This window comes from Ischnura elegans, chromosome 1 (genome assembly GCF_921293095.1).
Source record: "Ischnura elegans chromosome 1, ioIscEleg1.1, whole genome shotgun sequence".
Classification (NCBI taxonomy): domain Eukaryota; kingdom Metazoa; phylum Arthropoda; class Insecta; order Odonata; family Coenagrionidae; genus Ischnura; species Ischnura elegans.
This window is the reverse complement of record NC_060246.1, coordinates 74,472,019-74,489,500: the sequence shown is the minus strand read 5'-3', so window position 1 is coordinate 74,489,500 and position 17,482 is coordinate 74,472,019.

Sequence of the window (17,482 nt, the reverse complement as noted above, 5' to 3'; positions counted from 1 at the left end):
ATTAAAATCCATGAAATGAAATTTAGTTTAAATTGACAAAACAGAAAAGGTTGACCTTCTCAGTCATAAAAAATTATGCCTCTCTGTTGAGGTGCCTATGAAAATTACCCTATACAATTTTCCCGTAGACATGAGTCTTTACTTGTGACGACGCATTAACCAGAAAGTACGCGAAAATACAGAAAATAGCGTTGGGCGACGAGCGAATTGGAGCTTCCAACCATGAGAGCAAATTTCGAATGAACCGCCCGGAGTGGATGAAAAAGAAATCAGTTATACATTTACGTAGAGGGCGAGGTTGAATGCGCATCTCGCAAAATCCATGGCGATGTAACTTCCTCTCCCTTCCTTTCCCCGGGAAATGGCGAACGGTTCGAAATTTTCCACGGATCACGTCCGCGGAGCGCTGAAAGGTATACGGAGCGGGGGGAATGGGGAGAGAGGATACGTAATCCACATGACAGGTATCTGTTATCGCACACGGCCGATAGGAACATAAAATTTCACATGCAGACGCGGTATAGTCGTTTTGCAGGTGGGCGATTCTCTCTCTCTCTCTCCGATAGAGCGATCACGGGGTGGGGATGGTCATGTATGGGGGATTTCATAAGTGCAAGGGGCGGCTGAAAGAGTTTCGCGCGAAAGAAAACCCGCGGATCGAGATTGACGTCACCAAAAATCCAGAGTGGATCCTCCAATCATCGTTGAGGCCTCGTCATAACCGAATACGCCCTATCTTTCCCTCCAGTGCGCGAACTTCCTGCGATCCGATGAATTAGCCATTTGATACGCGCGTCAAACGTCAGAATCACTTTGGCGAGATATAAATTTTTCACCGACTTTGGAAGCGAGGGCTTCGACGGACAGCACAACGCGCTGTGGTAACAAAAGGGGAATCCTGCCATCGCTGCAACAATGGGTAGCGGGGAAAGGTACGCAGAGGATTTGGTGGGAGGGTGGAAGTGGAAAACGTGATGATATGGATGGTTTGGGCTAGGGTAAATCGGCTTAGAAACAAGTACCTATAGTAGTGCTCACAAACAAATATCTATCGAGAGATATTAGCAAAAAGACTATTTAGGCATGGGAGTGATAGGTCTCGCTTCCAAATGATAATGGCTGAGGTGCAAGATAGTGCTCCTTTCGGCGTAAATGAGATTTTCTTATCCGATAACCCTTCACGTAGTGTCACAAGCAGGCGTTGTCAGTTGGAAAGGCTGATAACAGGTGTGAAGAGATATCCAGGTTTGAGTGATCAAACTAATGAGGTTTTTATCGCCATTGCTTCAACGTTGGTGGGCCATGTACTTGAATGATGCTGGTGTCTGCTGACTAAGAGCATAAACCTAACAGGGTATGCGACTCTTGGATTTTATCCCTCATAATCTCATTATAATGTCGTAATTACCGCTTTGAGATTGATAGGAGTTGAAACAACTACATAATGCATAGCATCTAATGAACAATGCCGCTGAACTTATTTATCGGGATAAAACCGTAGGCTATATACAGTACAGAAAATAATAGCAATAAATAATGGCACAAAGCACGGATTTGGGTAAGAAAAATGATCAGTTGTGTATGTAATGTAAAGATAAGAACTTCCCTTGAAGGTGGAAGGAAATGTTTTACTATTCAATGCCAAGGCTATCACCAGAGGTCACTTGAAATTGTCGGCTCAAATGTTCATTCCGGGCATTCTAGACAAATATTGAAACTTATTAATCGATTATCAAGCGATTTTCTATGTGTTTCGACAAGGTTTTAGCAACAGTGAAATAAATACTGTCTCGATTAGTGAATCCCTGTTTTCCTTTGGATTGGAAATTATGATCGAGTCGAAAATAAATTTTGAAGCTATTTACGGAATATCATAGTCCTCTAAATTGCTGCGTAACTCTAGATTAGCGAGTGGATAAAACTAAGGATCAACAATGAGTGGACCGAACTGCTGGCCTGATTATGAACACGAACTGCTTATTATACACGGTAAATTATTTTAAAAAAATCTGGATTGAAATTTCACCGACCTATTCGAAGCAACAAACATTTTGGCGTGAGTACGGAATTGGTTTCTATGCTTTGACGTTATCTTTACAGCCATGTAAGTGAGTTCCAAAGAGCAATTTGTGTCATTGATCTATCTATTATTGATTATATATAGGACAGTAGACTACACTGCGCAAACGATAACACTAAGCTGCGAAGGTATGGCGATGAATCTACTCATAATAGGACATTCGGAAAAATATATTTTGCATCGTATTACAACCTGCCGATATTCCAGATTCAAATATGGTGGTAGAAATTATAAAAATATTAGAAATATTCAACTGGATGATGTCTATTTACTTTGAATACAACGGTCCATAAAATTATCCACCGCCACCCCGCCTTTCTGCTAGCCTTGCTCTCTTCCTCCTACTTACCCAATATCTTAATATTTCATTTTTTTCATATTTTCTCTCCTTTAATAACATGCTTTACCAACCCTCTCTATCCCCTCTTCATCTTCTATAGAAGTTTCCTCCCCTCGCCCACCATGACTTGCACATAGTCGTTCCTCTTCCACTTTATCTACTACACCTCCCTCAATGTCCTCAATACCCACATCTCGAACGTCTTCAGTTAGTTCACTATCTCCTTCTGCATGCTCTAAGTCTATGTTTCTACCCAATACAGATGTATATCAATTATCAAGCATCCCTGTTACCTTTTATGTACACTCTCACTCAATACTCCGCTCAAAAATTACTAAGGATAAATTTCTTATTCATCTATGCTCTGCGTAACGAGACCGTTTCCATTCAATATAAAAGATACTCGACGCTATTTAGCTGACAAACAATAAATACTTGAAGAGGCAGGCATAACGTCCTAGTGGGAAAAATTGATAAACTTTAGCAAAAATTGAAGGAACAAGAGAATGTCTTTACAAAGAAGCATCTTTAAAAATTTAATAGTTTTCTATCAAAACGTTAGTGATTTCATACGTACCAGAGTTAATTATCGAATTGATGTAGAACACTACCTCTTTTTAATTCTGAAAATTTGTCTCTCATATAGCGACTCTTTGACTTGTAAAATATAAAGTTTGCGGTTAATTCGGGTTCAGTTTATTTTTCAATATTGCGGTGGTATGCCAAATTAAAACTAGTGTTACATAAATGCGATTCAAATTTAAGTTGCAATAAAGGAATCACATCAGAACCGATAAAAACTTCTATTCCAAAAAGTATAAAAGTAAAAAGTAAACTACGCTAAGGAATCGATCAAAATCCTCGATGATAGAGTATTTAGACAAGAACTGTGAAATTAACTTTTTCATGACACTCCGGACACTTTCCACCTTGAATAAAACTTTATCACATCCGTGTTTTTTTGTCAATAGAATGCTGCATGAAATTAATAGAGACTAAATTTATTTTTATAATTTAATATATATTTATAGTTTATTTCATGCTAAATATTTCTAAATGCCAATCAAGACGAATAGCCGGAAACGTACCCCAAATAAAATCGCCCTTCACCATAAAACATCGAGAATTCAAAGTACATGACAGCGAATCCAATAAAAGCAATAAAATACCGCAAAGTGCAATCAATTTTAGGACAATTCTCAAAAATTTCGTACGAAATTGTTTCTTTTCGCTTAGAGAAAAAAGTTTTTAACGTGACTTTTCATAATAAAAACGGAAAAAAATACTTCAAGTGAAATTGAGAAAATATTCAAGACCATAATGAAAAAAATCATCTTTAAATTGATAAAGAATTAAAATATTTACAAAAGAAAGATAGGTTTTTATCGGAAACTAAGGTCTATTGAGTGAGCTGAATAAATTAACTGACGATCCCAGGTCCGTGTGCGGTGACTCTGTTATGCTTGGGATGCACCGCCAATTCCGACGGAGACCAATGAGGGGGCAATGAGACACCGCTTCAAAGGGCTAAACGGGGGAGATAGGGAAAGAATAGCTCGGTCCGGCCCACGTCCATATCAGGTGCACGGCTTCAATGAAAGGAGGCAGGTCGGGAGAATCACATGGTATTTAAGACCCGAAGCCTGCACTTGTCCAGTGGAGCGTAATTTGCGTGCGTATCCGGGCAACCGGATGGTTTTTGGGAGCAAATCACAGTCCCATCGGAAAGCGCGCGGAGGTATGTCGCGGATATGGTACGGTTCCCGGAACACGGCTGGCTCGTCTCCGCACGGGAGCACCCCAATCATCCGCATGTCCATCCACCCTCTCCCCTTTGACCGCTCGCGTCTCCTAGGGTCACCTCCTGTTTGCACAACGCTATACGGACGCCACTTGGAGCATACTCGTCCCAATGGACTGACTAACGGAAATATATAAACCTCCGCTCATCCTAGCTCGTGGCGGTCGAACTAGACGATCACATTTACTTCGTGTGTATTTTATTGCGTTTTTTTTTAACGACACAAAATCTGAATTATGCATCAATACGACTCCACAGAAAGAACGAATAGATGGTGCGAGCGTCACGGAATTTGAAGCCGGGATGAAAATTTCTACCTTGAAGTAAAATCACAACTCTTTTAAGTTGTTGAGATTAAACTTTTACATGGATCACTCTACTTGCAATACCTATGAATATGCACTACTTTATGCAAGTTATTTGTTAGGAAATAAATAACTATTACATGATAAGGAAAAAAGTACTTCATTCGATATCGTCTCATTCGATAGACAAAATACATAATAATCTCTCAGCATCATCATACACATAAGGAAACTGTTACCTAATATACCGCAGTGACAAAGTCCCCCCAAATATTTTTCCTTTGGTAAATTGCAAGGAATACAAAAAAAGTCTTTGTGCCATGTTATACATCCACTCAGTCGTAAGATATTTTATTGGCCTTGAGTGCTTCAGAAACCCGTTAAACGTTTTTACCTTTATAGGTGAATAAATTAATACCCAATCGATAAAGTTTAGCCGAGGAAAACAGCAATTTTACTTAAAATTCGATTAACTTTATACGCACGATTACTGGTAGTAGTAACAATTTTTAGGAATAGTCTCACGGTTTCATACTAATTCTCCCTAAAGTATGATCGAAAAAACATCGGAAATCTTTGACTGAGGATACAATAAAAGGGTGACATATAAAAACTCAATTAATGACAAATAGACAACATTCTGAACAGTAAAGGAGGCAGGCCAAATCCAGGAGACTATCGCGTCAGCTTAGAATCCCATTACTTCGCGAGTTGGAAGCGAATAGGCGATGACAAAACAGGATGCCATTTGAGATCTGAAATCCTCGTTAATATCGCATGATAATCTAGGATTGCTGTGTGGAGAGGCTAATCGATTCTGACTCTCGGAGCAGCCGGAATTCACTTCCAACCAAAGCCCCTCGACGGACGCTCAACTCCCGGCTTGAGAAACTAACGCAGCCGCGCGTGGGGTGTGAATAGCAATGTGCCTTATTGCTCACGGTATATATTAATGCGTAGAAATAATTACCATGTGTCTTTCGAATGTATTTTCTTCTTCTAGTTTTAAGAAATTTATATTGCTATATTTTGTTTTGTTCTGAAATTTAAAAAAATGCAAAATAAAAAATAAATAAATAAAAAATGGTGGGATGAAAAAATGATATTAAGAAAATTAATAAGTAATTACAATAAAAAAATGAAAATTACCAGATATGAGAAAATGAACAAATAATAGAAAAATTGCAAGCGCACTGTCCAGGGAAAAGATTGGCCTGGTGAAAGGACCACGCCTAAGATATAAGCAAATTTGACGCCCGAGTGCCAAATGTTTCAAGCGCCTCTTCCTGTTTTTGAAATGACGCAATAAAACCGATGATCTGAAATTATCTGAAACAATCTCAAAATGGGTGAGATCGCGAAATCGTGTGGTTGAGCTCAAACCTTTTATTAAGCTTAAAGATTAATTATTTCAGACAGTTATAATCTCACATTTTCGTTCAACCTTGGTTATAAAATTTCCTTAAAAATCCAGAGTGTTAATTAAAATGTATAGGCTGGATACCCAAAAAATATCGTTTTCCTGGTTACTGCAAAGTGCATTAAAAAAAGTTTGCGTCGCTATTGCTCAGTAACATGGGAGTTGCGACCCCATATTTATGGACAAAAATACTAAAAATTATCTCCCCTAGCACCTCCTTAAGTATTGCATATTCCTCCTTCCGATAATTTAGGAAGGCGAATTTATATGCCCATCTCGTAAATTAGGTAACTGCTTCGATTTTGGTCATTTCGTCTCCTTCAAGGACACAAAGGGAGTGCTCGGCGATCTCGGGCAGTAGCGGCCTTCTTTGTTCAAAAGAGAGGCGTTGTCAAAGTCAATATTGTGTGTCGGTCCACTCCATTGGTGTTCCGCCACCGCTGACTAAGTGAAATGTCTATTTTTTTCTGCCCTTCTGTGCTCTTGGACTCGGCATTTCAGTGCTCGTGATGTTTGGCCGATGTAGGAATCACCGCAGCCGCATTTTATCTGATATACTCCTCCACAGATGTCTTTAGGATAATCAGGGAGGCAATTGAAATCACCAAAACAACAAAGAACTTCAACCGTGAAGACGGCTACAATCTCGACAGCGTGTGGTAAAGGGTCTTAAAAGATCTTGACCAATCAGGGCACACCTCCACAAAAGAGGCGGCAAACGGGGTGTATATAAGATGAACAACTTTCTGCATCGACACTTCAGTGGACCTGAGGAAGCCAACTGGAACGTTGGCGAAATATTGTCCTACAAAATGGATAAACGCGGAAGAATACCCGGAAAAATCACCAGATATCAGCTCGCTCAGTGATTTCCTTGGAACACAAAAACGGAAAGAATCATAGTGGAATTGCTAACGGATCGAAGATAGTAAAACCAGGACATTAATTAGAATTAAGGGGCTGGGAAAATAAAAATTACAGCACAGTTAAACTATTAATCAAGTCAAGAAGATCAGATTAAAAGCAGAGGGTTAGAGGTTAATGAAATTTTTTTAACTCCGCGGATGAAATGAATAGAATGCCAGAAGTATATACTACACAATGTGTACGGTGTAGTACACATATTTTATATATTATACAAATTAATGAAGTAGAAGGGGGTTGCGAAGTTACAGTAATGTAATAGAACAACTTTATTTTCTTTTCCTTGACTTGTAAAATTGACGCAATGCAAATTACGATGCTGGTCACAAAAGCAATGAATATAATTACTCACAGGATAGGTAAATAAGCCATAAAGCAATAAAGATGCGACTTTATTATTCTCACTCAAAAAAGTAACTTATGGCAGGGAGACCCTAAAATTACCTGATTAAAACACCAGCGAAATTAAACTAGAGGGAGCTACATGTAACCCATTACAAACGAATCGTACGACTAATTTTGAAAATAGATTAAAACATAATCCCGTTTTATTGAAACCCAAGGGAAATTTCGAAAATGTTAAAGATCAACTCAATTACACTTTTGATTCATTCATGAGCAAATGAAAATGTTTAGGTTGATTCAATTTGAGGAGTTACACAAGAAGCGATGTAATTCATATTCTATCCGGTTCGTTTTGGGAATTCGTAATATCGGAAAATATATCCCTCACTTCAAACAACGGGCCGTTACACATCATGAGGAAATTAAATCGCTCTTCAATTGAAAAACTGATGGCGCACTTGGTGCATTTCTGCTCTTCGGGCATTCGATAAAGCCCCGCTAATTTGGGAGGTTAATTATCCAAGTGGAGCACTAAGCCAATCAGTGGGGTAGGCTCGGAGCATCCGGGACAAAGAATAGAACACAATCATGAATCATAACAATCTATTGTTCGAGCATAACAAAAGCTTTTGTTTTATGTTTATCAGGAACGAACTGTAATCTGGCGGTGTAGGCCAAGCATGAAAATGAACTGGCGCAGAAGGATACTGCTCGGGGTATGCGCTATTTTACAAAGTAACCTGAGAATTCCCCAGCATGGATATTCACTCGACCAACAGAAAACGGTTATTACGCCCACGAATGCGTACTTATATGCCATCACACTCGAAACCGGGAGAATCGACATAAAATATTGGAGGAAATTTTTCAAAACATAATTTCTATGCATTACTCAATGAATTGTTGTACTGCTTATAATTCGTGCAAAATGTCTTCGTTTTTAAGTTTATCTTTTTCACACAAGCACCACATTACATTGTCAACATTACACATGCGCCATTTTTAATATGCTTCTGTCAACTGAGTGGTTGGGGTGAGTTTAAGTACCCATAGTACAGCCCTTGAGACGCGACTTCTGCGCTGTCCATTTCGTGATCAAAGGATAGAACTTGCTGATGGAGGAAAAATGCTAAAATGGGACACTTCATAGTCCATGTCTCCGATTGTCATAACTATATAGTCAATCCACTGAAGACCATCCGAATGGTAATATTGCATCTCAGGCAACAAGACATAAAAAAAATAATAAACATTATAGAAACTAATTAAAAATGAAATTTCTTGATATAATATTATTACTTTATGATAATAGAGGGATTTTGGATGCTACATTCGATTGAACCACAATGCCGATCCACAATCAATCACGCAATGATCGATAGAAAGTGGATTTACTAACTTCATGCCACGCAGACTCAGGGGAAATATCGGATGAAATGCTCATTTCAATCTCGTAAGCCTTAAAGCAAATACTTTTCTGGAATTTAATTGGAAGGCGAGCCGAATTGTAAAAAAAGGAACACCACAAAATGGTCCGCCGAAAACCTTTTGTTTGAACTGAGGTCACGCAGATTAATCAACCTTTGTTCATTCGCGATTTTCAATTCGGCATGGAGTTAATTAGTATTGTAAGCACAATTCCTGTTGTAATTGAAAAAAAAGAAGAAAACAATATCATTTCAGATAACATCAAATGGGATGAAATTACGAATGGCTTTCGCAAGTGAACCATTTCTTTGATGGTTGAATGTGACCGGCAAAGTTTCCACGATTGAAAGTTAGGAGATGTTATTTCGATGCATGGGAGAGCCGTAGAATGAGCTTAGCGTGAAGCATCGCGTCATCGAGACTCAAGCAAAGTTCATGCTTGTGAGATCAACTTTCCATACTTACTTTACTAAGGAAAGAATAGAGTGCCTTCGGTGATGTCGGCATCAATTTCGAAAGATTATTAAAGGTATTTAATGAAAAATATTGAATTATATAGAATATTTTACAACCCCGGCTTATTGCATAAAAGTTATTCATTTAGTATATTCATTCAAATAGTATATTCATTAGGTGAACTATATTTTTCGTACTGCCACCCACCGTTTCCTCCACTCGATTCCTGTGATTATATTCACAAATCAGTAACAATGCATCTTCTCCGTATAAAGTATTGAATGTAACGAATTCTAAAGTCTTATTAATATAGAAAGTAATATACATTACGTGTATTATCGAACAAGGTTTTTTTTTACCAAAAACAATTGCAGGTTAATTCCTTGGAAGAAAATTTTCAATGGATGAATAACAAGTTTTGTCCTTTCCACACGGTTTCAACATTATTTGACCCCCTCCGCTTTTCAACACTTAAGTATTAACCTCTTGGAAATGACGCTGATGGGACAAAAATCGAGTCAAAAATTTTCTATTCGGAATGGAAAAAAATTGATGGGCCTGATTTATATTTGAAAATAAATGCTAATCGACGGGAAAGAAATAGTCGCTGCGAATGTGCACCCATTACTTTCGCTAAGCCTTTTAATTATTGCGGATTACCCCAATTTAAGATGATAGCATGACTCATTATTAATAACCTTATGGAAATTAAGGTTATTATGAATAAAATCCACTAAAAATTTACGCTACGAAAATAGGCGTTTTGCGGGAGTAGGGATTTTATAAAGAGCAACTAGAAGAGTTAAGATGGTGCAACAAGAAAAGTTAAGATGGTGCAGGACTATGGCATTACGAGTATGTAAAAAAAGAGTGCGTTCAGTCAAAAGAGGAATAGAGAGAATGAAGAAAGAAAAAGACACATGAATAAACGCTACTCATAGATCAGGGGAGGAAAGTAAACATTCGGCATACATGGGGAGGATATACCTTATAACAAAGGCGTCGACAAAAACTAATATTTCTACTGACTTTGCTCGTCCGGTTAAAACTATGTCAGGTTATCACTAGAAGAGATTGTGATATTTTATCCTAATAACAACTTACACGATTAAAATAGGTGGAATTAAAGGCATTGAAGTCTTTGGCATTAGAGACACTTCTTATTTTAGCCTAATGTCAAATATTATTAAGTTTCTTGGTCAATCATAGGGTTTACAGTTATAATAAGTAATTAAAAATAAATAAATACTATTTATTAACAATTTTGCATAATAACGAGAGAAGATTTCAAATTTTCCTTTCAATCACATGAAGGATCTTTATAGATAGCTATAGTATTGAATCATTCATTTGGCCACCTCGCATCACTCAATAAAATTTCTTAAAATTGCACAATTTCTCGTTCCATTTTCCGTAATAAAATACTCTCGTCAATTCCAGGAAATAGGCTAATTTTTCAATGCTTGAGTATTTCCTCTGAGCCGCCAAAAGTTATTCCCCCATAGCTTACACAAATCTTTTTCATTGCATTCTCTAAAGTTTCTTTGAACGTATTATTTGACAGAAGACATGAAAAAAATTCTAATTGGATCCGATATCCAAAGCTTCTCATCAAGAAAAGCTTTCAGGCACGTTGGAGTCAAAGAGGCAATGCAGGAGCGAAAACATTTTGATACGCGGATAAGTGACACGGCCTTTGTTAAAAGCTTAAAAAATATAAAAATCCACGCTAATTCATTCCACGAGGAAAGGGATACTGAGATTCCTTTATATGAGGTTATGCATTGAAATATTGAGTAACTTCAGGGTCCCAGAGCCTTACAAAAATGGAGTGATACATTTTTACGACGTTATTATGTTATGAATATTGGGATTGTACTTGATTCACTTGTTCACCTTTACGATTCACCTGATTTACTTGATTGCGTTTATGAGGTACCACAATGTATTGAAGAGTAGCAAATTGTGTTCAAGAGTAGCAAATTTAGTAATTATTTAGAACTATTATCATTATTCTTATTTGCTGATGAACTAAATTTATTCGTTAAAATCATCGTAGAATCTGTATATCAATAGGCAATAAGGGTTAAAATAATTTCAATATATAGACGTTATTCAAATAGATATTTAATAAAAAAATACTTTCCGAAATGTTAGTTATTGATTAAAAAAAATAGACGATGAACTTTATGCCATCCATCCACTTCTTTAACTTGGATTAAGCAAGGACCTTCGTAAATTCAAATTTGAGAAAACTTAAATAACGGATGGCTACACCATCACTCAGTACTGAGACAGGAGCGGTGTATGATCTATTCATCTTAAGTCAGCAAAGCGAAGATTAGAGGGGAATGGACACCAGTGAAAACTTTTCTTTTGACAATAACACATGCCATTTTTGGCCAATTTCTAATAAAAGTCGACACCACAAGAGTGAATATTGACAATGAATATTTTCGTACACGGGAACAAAGTTTTTTAACCTGTTTTTGTAGCTTTTTTAAGCGCAAGTGTTTATTGTTCTTTAGCTTTAGCTAGCAGGAATTTCCTACGAGTCACTTCTGACTCATTCTTCCAGAATTAATGCGTACAAAGCTTAATTTTGATTTTCAGTATTATATCTAAAAAAAAGAAATGAAGTCTCAGTTAAACTGATTCAACAGCAAGTCTACACGTCATTTCCATTCTATCTTACTCTGCGATTTCATAATCAAAGAACGAGGTTTTCTCGCAGCTTTTAATTGTTTCCTTGAATTTCATATCAGCAAAAAGAATTCTCGCCCTATGTCCATTTATACACAGTTAGTTATAGCTACTCCGAACATTAATGCTGACCACATTTTTCTTAGAAATACACAGTGAGTGTCATTGTCCAGAATTGTAGATAATAGCAGATTTCAGGATACAAGGAAATAGTACACTCACGGCGAAGGGAAATATTATTTCAGTATTCTACCAATGAAGCTAGACATGCATGAATTGTTTAAGAAGTATTGAAGTATTCTGGCTGTATCCTAGACTTATCTCTTCACAGTTAGGCCTACTTCATTTTTTTGCCATCTACAACTCAATTCTCTTCTTTCTTCTTCCTCGTTTATTAACATTCTGCCCTCTAAAACTGTTCTCAACATCACCTCACCACTCAGCACTCGCTCCATTTAAACCTCCTGTCTCCTCTGAATCTCATGTAGAAGCTGCCTCTCCCCACCCACCACGTCCAGCACTTCGTATTTCCTCTTCTTGTCCGTCCTCTTCACCTTCTCTACACCCACATTTCGAACGCTTCTTAGCCTTCTTTATCTTTTTCCTCCTTCCTATACGCCTATCATAAATATCCAGTATAAAATGCATGGACATTTGGGGCCTTACAGATGCGAAGACCTAACAAACAACGCATTGCTTTACAAACACCGTCTCGACAAACCCATAAAAAAAACCTTGCATTTGTAGTCAATTGTATTGAAAATTCGGATCGAGATCCTCGTGAAATCCAATCATCTATAGACTAAAAAAATGAATCTATGCTTGATATTAAATTGTATAAACAGAATCATAATTTTTTAATTCGTTGCTATGAAAGAATCATGTCTAAATTAAGTATTTTTTGAAAAATCGAATTAATGTTATCTGAGAGGAAAAATAACTTCTATAGCCTACCTTAAATGAATTATCTTAGTCCATGCGCTTTTTCGTAATGTAACTTGTGTTTCATATTTGCATTGAAGTTTATCCTAAATGTTCAGAGTAACTGCGGAATGTGTGCCAAATATTTTTCACACGTTCATTCTGTCGCATAGAGAGATTATTTGCGGGAGTTCACCCTTTCCATGTGTAATTTAGCTATAAGGCATTCATTACCAAAATATTTGCGTATGTATATATTTTTTCTTTAAACATTACTCGATTTTGAGCAAGTTAATTCAAATATTTCAATTATTTCGAACCTACGCGACTAAAAGAGAGAAATAATAAAAATCGGTGAGCAGCATGCGATGAAAAAAAATTAAACGGCCATAAATAGTCACCGAAAGACTCATGGCGTCTTTTAAATGTAGCCTCCGAAACAGAATCTCCCAAAATGGGGAATTAAAATCAGGACCACTTACATACGTCAAATCTGAGTAATTTAGGAAGGCAGTGCGGGTGAATTCCGACACGAAAAGCGACCCAACACATCTTCCGAGTATTTCAATTCCCTCGTGATGGGCGAAAAAGAACCTCCGTTCCAGACTGGTGATACGTTTTATTACTCCTTTGCGCCATCGTTTGCTCCAGAGGAAAATGTCAAGTGCAGAGTCTGTATAGCTAGGGCACGCGAGTTGACCCAAGAAACATACCCACACGTTAATACGTACGAGTACTCAAACGCTGAGAGTGCCGCTCCTTTCATCGCGATTGGCCCGCAAAGTTAAAGGGCAAGTTCCGACGAGAATTCAAAAACTACATATTCGCAATATGAAAAAATATACAGAAAAGAACGATAACGGCGTCCTTTATATTTGTTCAGACCCATTCTCCAAAAGGTCCACCACCTTTTCATCTTATTCATCCGCGTACAGGGAGGGGAAGAGACACGAGATCACTTCTTTGAGCTCCGGGATGAAAACGCAATTTGGAAGCATGTGAGTGGAGAGTTAATTAGTAACCACTTTGGGGATGACACGCGCCCTAACAAACACGCAAGTCGATATTCAGTTGGTCCGTTAAGAAAAGGGTGGGCACGTTTAAAGGAAGGGTTGCAGCCTTTGCCCCGCTCCGTTTCGTCCGCGCGAAAAATAATTCGCTATTCATCATTTCAATAATACTCATATTTTTTTTCTGAACGCATCGGAAGTTTATTTCAAAATTTCGTGCAAAATAGAGCAAGGAGCCGTCAAAAGTCAAAGGAATCTCTATAACACTGTCAGAATAAAGCAGAAATAAAATCCTAATTCTTTTCCAGCATGACTTTGAAGGAATTTCAGTTATTCATTCAGTATAAACTCTTTGACTTTATGATGTTCAATTCAGATGAGCTTTTGAAAAAAAAATATATTCAATATATTTTTTTCCAAGAGCTTATATTTTAGCCCTAACTCTTCCTAAGTGGAAATAAACAGCATGGTACTGACACAAATCTACAGATTTAAACAGATATGTATAGAAAGAAATTTGTAAACTATTACAAGGTGTATATTGATAATATCCATACTGGTTTAATAAAAAAATAGGAAAAATATATAGCAATAAAAATTTTCTTAATAGTTCAGTGAAAGTGATGCTGGAAGAAAAAGCACTTAATATTACTCAGATATCGAGAACAAAGTGATTCGACTTCGAGTATTTCTTTCATGTATGAACAACTAGTTTCTTCGAATTCAACGATGTATAACAGGAAAATTCACCTACCTCGCTGCGTAAAATTATTTCAGTCAGATAATGACAGGAAACCTGGCCAACTACAGCATCAGATCTTACCTGTAAAAGAAAAATTATGAGATTAGAGATCACAATACCATTGTAGTATACCACAAGCATAAGCGATTTTTAGGTAAAAAATGAAATAGATATTTGTTTTATTCTATCTGTTTCGTCGTGATAATTACATGACGATATGAAGTTAAAACCAAGGTGGTATAATTTCTGAGTCGAGGAGAAATACGACGCAACAGCTTTTCCATAATGTTCCACTCAGGTGAAAAATTTCACCCTGCGGGTTGGTTACGATTCATAAACCCATGTGATGCATTGAAATAATGGGATGTTCATCCAGTCTCTCACTAACCGAAGCAGTAAGTATATAATGACTTCCTTAGAGTTAATCCAGGTACTCAGCCACGTGACTACTGGAGAACCTTCTTTTCAAATGGTAGCCTTCAATGTTAATAGCGATACAGATACTAAAGGTTATTTCCCTCAGCTAAAGAATGGGAAAACGTTACTACAATTGTGAGCCCGCATGTGCCGCTCAGGGATTAATAATACGTAAAATGAAGGGAAAATTTTGTAAGGAACAGTGACAGATAATGATAAAAATTTGAAAACGTATTTATGAAATAGGTAACTCATTTCAAAGCAAAAATTTGGACAATGTAAATATGAACATCCATTAAAGTTTTGGACAGTAGTGTTCGAAGCTAAATGCGGGACGGTGGAAGAAAGATGTACCTAGAGAAAGGTATTAAGTTCGACACGTGTTTATAGAGTGGTATGTAGAAATTGCGATATTTTAGTGCTTCTTTTATCTGACGATCTTAGTACACGATAAAAACCTTCCCCAACGCACTAGCACCCATTCCATTAGTTCAAAAATAAATTGAACTGACTTCTCCACTACCTTCAATCGATATTATTATACTACTGAATAATTCATATTAACTGATATCATATATGCTGGATATCATAAGTATGCATTTGGGGACTTTGAAACAGGGAATTGTGAAAAACAATCCAAAATATGTCTTTCAAAAGTATTTGGGAATTAAAGCATCTCATCCTGCAAAAGGAAAGGAATATAGGATGGACAAATGCAAAGAATAAGAGCCGAAAATTTTGAAAAAATTCATCACCTGAAGAATTGCAGTAGATCTAAACCTCCCTACTCCAATTACAGGTCAATCTCAGAATTACTCTTTGCATGCTTGACTTCACGGCGCGGAATAAAAGAAAATCCGCCAAAGCAAACCTCCACTGACCGAGACCCCACCGCCGCCCGCCCGCCAGTGAAATGGCCCAATCGGATTGCACGAGCCCAGAATGCATCAATGTTACATTCGGAAAGGACCGTGGCCGAGAGAAGGGAATCCGCATATTATAAGCGGACTTAGGGATGCGTGTTGAAGCCATTCTTTCCACTTTGTAGCAGAGGATTCAGGAGAGAGGGAGGTTGCCCCTCCGGAAAGGATTTCACGCGAGGTTTTAGGCTCAAGGGATGAGAGAAAGCGTGCGCCGAGGTTGGGAAGATTCATTCGGATGGGAAGAGGATGCGTAATTTTTAACGCGGTCAAGGATTACTGCCCGAAGTCGGAAGAACATACGTTCTTAATAGAACGCCGGAAAAGGGATTTTCAATCCTGAGTGTTACTCTTTGCATCGGTATCGCAAAAAAGGACGATCGTGATTTTCCACCACGGGAATATCACTGCGCAACGGAACCGTTATTGGCGTTTTTTTTGTTTTTTTTTTAACACTAAAATGCTGCCAAAGTAGTTATTACGTTACTTTAACTATGTGGATGAAGTACGTCATTTGAAAAAAAAATAATCCTGATAAGTTTACATGCTCACTTTTTTCCATGCAAAAATTTACTGAGAATTATCCCTTAGCCCTCTTACAACTATTGGTGAAATAGGGTGGCAATGCGCAAAACTATGATGTGATGCATTAAGGATTTTATTTTTATTCATAACAACTGAAAGAAGCAATATGTAAACTGTAGCTTATTTATATCACTTCCAATGGAAAGTACCAAATGCAAGAAATAAAGGAAAGTTCATGGTAAAATATACTTCATGTTTCTCTTTGTATAAAATATGTATTAACAATTCTACAAATAAGGCAATTCTCAACAGACATGCATCACCGCTGCTTTAGTTTGCATACATGAATAAATACTGGAATGAATTCACTGCCATCCCGATGTGAACGTTTCACAGCTAATTTGGATCAGAGATTTATCGAAAAAAGTACGTTGAATAGCCCCAGCTCACGAATAGAAGCAAACGGGATTAACGGAAATATTTTCGGGGCGACGGATGCTCTCTCCAGCGAGCCATTCAGGAAGCTGTACGTGTCCTGGCTTCTCCATTCCACCCTCTATGAACTGCGACCATCCCGTCACGAGAGAGTCACGAAAGGTTTTCAGTGCGCATTACGTGCGGAGGCCACCTTTCTGGGAGAGGTGGGAGTCGGTCGACAGCAGGGCAGTAGGCATGGGGATGATAGACAGATGAAGCGTGATAACGCCCGTACTGGGTAGTGTTGGGACGGTCAACAAAACAGGCGGGGGAGCAGTTACACCGGCCGAGGGTTGAGCGTGTGACATTCGGGGCCAAAGTAGGGAAGATTGAAGCTGCTGACTTCTTCCGGCTGGACTTCCATCTCTCCTTCCCTCTCCCACTGGTATCTCCCGCCTCCTGTCCATACGTGCTCATCGATCAAACCAGAGGCCATTTCAATCGAGTTTCGGTCCGTGCCATGCGGACCGGAGCGCGTCCCTTCGTTCGCTCGCCGCTCCTCATCTGTCTTTTTCCCTCTTCTTCCTCGTTCACCCGGTCCGCCGCGTGGTGTCACCCCTGTGCGCGCGGGCGCGCGCGATTTCGGCTTTCCCGCGCCTCTCTGACCCCTGACTCTGCCCAGTGTGATTCCGTCGTCGTCCGTGTGGAGCTGCCGTTCATTTTTAATG